Here is a 6,191-nt window from a genome sequence, read left to right as displayed (position 1 = left end):
ACATGTGATGTTTGTCTAGGTCACGTCCACATGACCATCTTCAGTACATATAAAAATCCCAGTGGGGGTACGGGTAAAATTCAGGGTATTAGCTTATGTTTCGCCTGTGCTAACAAGGAATAGAAACTGAAGCCCAGGGGCGCCTGGGTGGCTCTGTCGGTTAAGCGTCCGACTTTGGCTCAGGTCATGATCTCAGGGTGAGTCCTAGCCCCCGCATCGGGCTCTGTGCTGACAGCTGGGAGACTGGAGCCTGCTTCGGATTCTGTGACTCCCTCTCTCTGCCCCTCCCCCGCTCGCACTCTGTCTCTGTCTCTCTCAAAGATAAATAAAACGTTAAAAAAAAAAAAAAAAGAAAGAAACTGAAGCCCATCAAGCAGGTGTGGCAGGCTAGCCCCCTACCCTAAGGCTGCAACGCAGCTCTTTAAAGCTCCTTTTACAGATTTGGAAGACAGTATGAAAGAAAAAAAAAAAAAACATCCCAAGGAACATATTCATGATTGAAACAAAACTATTTTCAAATATGGATGAATAAATTAACGGAAGTACTTATTTTATGTAATGTGAATCATCTATATAGTTCTGTTTGTTTTTTTCCAACCAACGTGTAACTTTTATAATAAAGGCTTTTCAGTTTAGGGAAAATTTACTGTTGATATTTAAATATTATTGCCCTTTGTTACAGACAATTCCAGCTTTTATGTTTGGTCACATTAGCTACCTCTGTTGCTAACTAAATTGGAAGTGTCAAAGTCTTCTGTTATAAAACCTTAATTAATAAGGAGACAGATGTAGTTTTCTTTTATGTCTTCTCTCCTTCCTGCTCCTTCCAGGGCAGACGGCAATGACTAGGGCGATAGGAAAAACTGGGAGCAGATGGCCGGAGGTGAAGAAGAAACCAGAAGTTAGTTGTTCATTCTAAAGCACTACTAATTGCATGGATTGCCTGTGCCTTGATTAGCACAAGCTGATGGCATATGAAGTAGTTTACTTCGTAGGATGTAGATACGGGGTTATTTTGGATACAAAAATATTCTCAAGTGGTTTTTTTATTAAAATTTTTTTTAATGTTTATTTATTTTTGAGAGACAGACAGAGAGAGAGAGAGAGAGAGAGAGGAAGAAAGAGAGTGAGTGAGGGAGGAGCAGAGAGAGTGGGAGACAAAGATCCGAAGCAGGCTCTGCACTGGTAACAGTGAGTCCCATGAGGGGCTTGAACACACAAACTGTGAGATCATGACCTGAGCCCAAGTTGGACATTCAATCAACTGAGCCACCCAGGTACCGCTCAAGTATTTTGTTTGTTTTTATAAAATCATACTCTGAATTTAGTTATTTGAAAAAAGGGAAACTTCAGTTACTTGGTATTAACAACATGATTATTCTGTTTGGAAATGATGCTGAGAAAATAGTCAGCTTTGGAGAATGTACTAAATTTCCTCTAAGGGTCCTGGTTCCTGATGCCCCTCGTGTGGTGTCCACAGTCCTAACCTGAGAAGCAGCCCCCAAGTCCCTATAGCGGCCACCCAAAAAGGGAGATGTGGGTAGTGGCAGGTGGCAGGGAGTTAACACTTTTAATTTTAGAAATTTCTTAGTTCAGGGGTGCCTAGGTAGCTCAGCATGCTGGTTAAGCATCTGACTCTTGATACTGGCTCAGCTCATTATCTTGCTCAGGTCATGATCTTCCTGAGACTGAGCCCCACTAGGCTCTGTGTTGTCAGCGGAGGCTGCATGGGATTCTCTGTCTCTCCTCTCTCAGCCCCTGCCCCACTCACACTCGTGCTCTCTTTTGCTCTTTCCAAAAAATAAATAAACTTTAAAAATTTCTCAGTTCAAACTGGTGTTTTTAAGTAAGATAATAAAAATTAAGGTCTTTTTCCCCAACTCTTATAAACTTTTGTTTATAAATTGTCACTGTAACAAACTGCAGAAACTTAGAAGCTTAAAACAACACAAATCTGTTGCCTTACCTTCCGGAAGTCAGACTTCTGAAGTAGGTCTCACTGGGCCCAAATCAAAGTGTCAGCAGGGAAACTCTAGTGAAGAATTTGTTTTCTTGCCTTTTCCGGCTTCAAGAGGCCTCCCCTCATTTCCTGGTTCAAAACTCTCTTCCATCTTTAGAGCCAGCAGTGGCCAGTCCTCTGAGTCTTTCTCATATGGAATCATTCTGACACTGAATCTCCTTCCTTTCTCTCTCACTTATAAGGAACTTATGATTACATTGAACTCACCTGGGTAATCCAGTTACTTGCCTTGTCTTAAAGTCAGTTGATTAGCAACCTTAATTCCATCTGCAGTCTTAATCCCCCCTTGCCATATAACATATTCACAAATTCCAGAGATTAGGATGTAGACATCTTTAGGGGCCATTATTCTGTTTATCACAGTCATACAACAGGTGACTTAACAAAAATTCTTTTTGTGAAGAAGAGTTTGTGATGAGAGCAGTCATGGGAAGTACTTCTCAAAGATTACGAGACTTGTTGAAACAAAGGCTTTGATATTTGGCAGAGCAGAAAGGCAAGAATAAACTAAAGATAAAGGAATCAGTTCAGAGAGAGAGAAGGCTCATGTGACTGCCTTGTCCTAATGTGGGCTTTTTAACGTGTTATAATCAGAGTCATGGTTTTCAGATTTAAGCATTAACAAATGACTCACAGACTTCTGTTTACTGTCTACTTCTTTGGGCTCTCCTGTCTGGCTTCTCTCCACATGAATAAGTAATTAAACTCCCTTGTTTCCAGGTTCATTAAGTTTTGAAATTACTCTTCCACCAAAATATTTTTCCTAGATTTTCAGAGAAAGAGGAGAAAATGAACCACCAAGGTAAATGCCTTCTTTTCTGGTCACTTCAGCAATCACAAAGCATCAACGGCTGTTGTATTTTTAGCCTGATTTTGCACCTGAAGGAATTGGCTACTTGATTCGGCCAAAGGGATTTTCTTCTTGAGTGCTGATGGCAAATATTTTTTGACATGACTCTTCTTATGGAATTACTGGCCCCATTTGAAATGAAAAACATCAGTAGGTTTAGAAACGTGTGGATTATCACACTACTGAAGTCCTCGTTTCTCTGTATTCTTAGTGTAACAGGAGACTAAGACACAAGTTTGTTGTGTGAATGCAGTAGCAAAGAAAAATCGGCTCCTTTCCTTTCTACCTTTGGTGCCCACAGAACAGTGGGACAGAGAAGGGAGGAACAGAATGGATCTATAGAAAGAGAAAGGAAGGAGGGGGCCAAAATAGAAATCTGAATGGAAACTTGGCTTCCACTTTTATGATAATTAGGGATTATCTAGAAATGTTTCAGAATACTGGAGCAAGTAAGTGCATTGCACTCATTCACTAGAAATCTATTGTAAGTCCAAGAAAGAAGAAGCTAGAAGAGAAATAAAAAGGGATTTGACTGTAGAAGAAAGGCCAGGAAACTGAAGATAGAAAAGCATATTGGATCATTACTCTTATACCTAAATTTGTTTTTTTCTTAACGAAATTAAAAAAATTTTTTTTCATTTTTTTCAAATTTTATTTAGCTTTGAGAGAGACAGAGAGAGAGAGAGAGAGAGAGAGAGAGAGTGTGTGTGTGTGTGTGTGTGTGTGTGTGTGAGTGTGAGTGGGGGAGGGGCAGAGAGAGAGGGAGAACACATAATCTGAAGTAGGCTCCAGGCTCTGAACTGTCAGCACAGAGTCGGATGTGGGGCTCAAACTCGCAAACCATGAGATCATGACCTGAGCTGAAGTCAGACGCTTAACCCTAGGAATCCTCCAAAAAAATTTTTTTAATGTTTATTTATTTTTGAGAGAGACAGACAGACAGAGGCAGATTGGGGGAGAGGCAGAGATAGAGGGAAACATAGAATCCGAAGCAGTCTCTAGGATCCAAGCTGTCAGCAGAGAGCCCAACGTGGGGCTCGAACCCCAATGTACTAAATGCCTCTACATATTCGCTTTAAAATGGTTAATTTTATGTTATGTGAATTTCACCTTGATTAAAAAAATTACTATTCCTTGTCTAAAATTAACAACTCAGGCAACGACAGGTGTTGGCAAGGATGTGGAGAAAGAGGACATTTTGTACTGCTGGTGGGAATGCAAACTGGTGAAGCCACTCTAGAAAACTGTATGGAGGTTCCTCAAAAAATTAAAAAAAAAAAAAAAAAAAAAAAAAAAAGAACTAGCCTATGACCCAGCAATTGCACTACTAGGTATTTATTTATCCAAGGGATACAGGTGTGCTGTTTCGAAGGGGCACATGCACCCCCATGTTTATAGCAGCACTATCGGCAATAACCAAAGTATGGTAAGAGCCCAAATGTCCATCGATGGATGAATGGATAAAGAAGATGTGGTATATATATACTATAGAGTATTACTCGGCAATCAAAAAGAATGAAATCTTGCCATGTGCAACTACATGGATGGAACTACAGGGTATTATGCTAAGCGACATTAGTTAGAGAAAGACAGATATCATATGACTTCACTCATATGAAGACTTTAAGACACAGAACAGTTGAACACAAGGAAAGAGAAGCAAAAATAATATAAAAACAGGGAGGGGGACAAAACGTAAGAGACTCTTAAATAAAGATAACAAACTGAGGGTCGCTGGAGGGGTTTTAGGTGGGGAGATGGACTAAATGGGCAAGGGGCATTAAGGGTGAGCACTGGGTGTTTATATGTAGGGAATGAATCACTGGAATCTACTCCTGAAATCATTGTTGCACTGTATGCTAACTAACTTGGATGTAAATTTAAAGAAGAAAAAGAAAAGAAAAAGAAAAAATTATGATTCTTTAAAAAATTTTAATGATCAACTCCTCAGTACCCTTTGTCAGGTGTGCCAGGTGTGGTACCAGAAACTGGGATACAGAGAAGAATAAGGAACCTGGCTTTCTGGGGCTTCCAGTCCTGTTGGAAGCAGCAGCCCAGTGAGGGAGCACGTGTAGGTGCTGAGAGGGGGAATATGTCAGGGTGCATAGTAGGGGCAGAAAAAAGTGGCTGTTCTGTTCCATCTGGGTAGCGCAGTTCCATACAAATATAACGTAAGCCACATATTACATACATAAAACTTCCTGGTAGCCACATTAAAAAAAGTAATGAGAAACAGTTGAAATTATTTTAATACTATTATGCATCATGTAACTCAATATATCTAAAACATCATTTCAGCCTGTAATCAATGTACAAAATTTTTAACAAGATCTTTTACATTCTTTTTTTCATGTGGTCTTTGAAATTCAGTGTTTGCACTTACAGCACATGTCGCTTAGACCAGCCGGTGCTCACTGGTGCATGGGCCAGGGGCTGGTGTGTGGGACAGCGCCGCCCTGGAGGGACAGGAGAAGCTTCTCCAGCGGGTGAGGCATGGCCTGGGACTTGTGCTGCTCCAGGCAGAGCAAGTTGTGGGGGCCACAGCCCAGAGGGGAGCAGAGGTTGGAGGAGGGCTGCTGTCTGCCAGCTGTGAGGGTGACAAGCAGCCAGGGTAGAGGGTCCAGTCTGGTTTTGATGGAAAGTGAGTATAACAGGGAGTATGTTTTAATGAACATCTGGTCTTTTTTTCTCTGATTTCCCAGGAGTGGAGATAAAGAAGAGAGGCAGAGTTGTCATTATGCATAATTGATTTTTCTTACACAAAATTGATTTAATGACTATTCCCCACCCCCAACACCCCGACTGTCCGTCTCCAGCATTCTTTTCAAAGTGGTAATAAATCTTGCAAAACTTGGTTGTAAAACTTGTTCATTTCAACTTAATCATCAGTGTCTTGCTCAAGAGAATATTTCAGTGTTAGCCAAGAGTGGTATCTCTCAAGGCAAGTAATTTCAGAAGTGTAACATATGTCCCTATAACTTAAAAAAAATTCTTTTAATGTTTACTTATATTTGAGAGAGAGAGAGAGAGAGAGAGAGAGAGAGAGAGAGAGAGAAAATGCATGAGCAGGGGAGGGACAGAGAGAGATGGAGACAGAATCCAAAGCAGCTGTCAGCACAGAGCCTGAAGCGGGGCCTGAACTCAGAAGCCATGAGATCATAACCTGAGCCGAAGTCCAATGCTCAACCGACTGAGCCACCCAGGCGCCCACCCATAACTTTTTAAACTTTAATTTCAATTCAAAATAATCGCAAACGCACAGAAAAGTTACAGGAAGAGTAACTCCCATATACCCTATACCCAGATTTACCAGTTTTAACA

This window comes from Panthera uncia, chromosome A2 (genome assembly GCF_023721935.1).
Source record: "Panthera uncia isolate 11264 chromosome A2, Puncia_PCG_1.0, whole genome shotgun sequence".
Lineage (NCBI taxonomy): Eukaryota > Metazoa > Chordata > Mammalia > Carnivora > Felidae > Panthera > Panthera uncia.
This window is presented reverse-complemented; position numbering follows the sequence as displayed.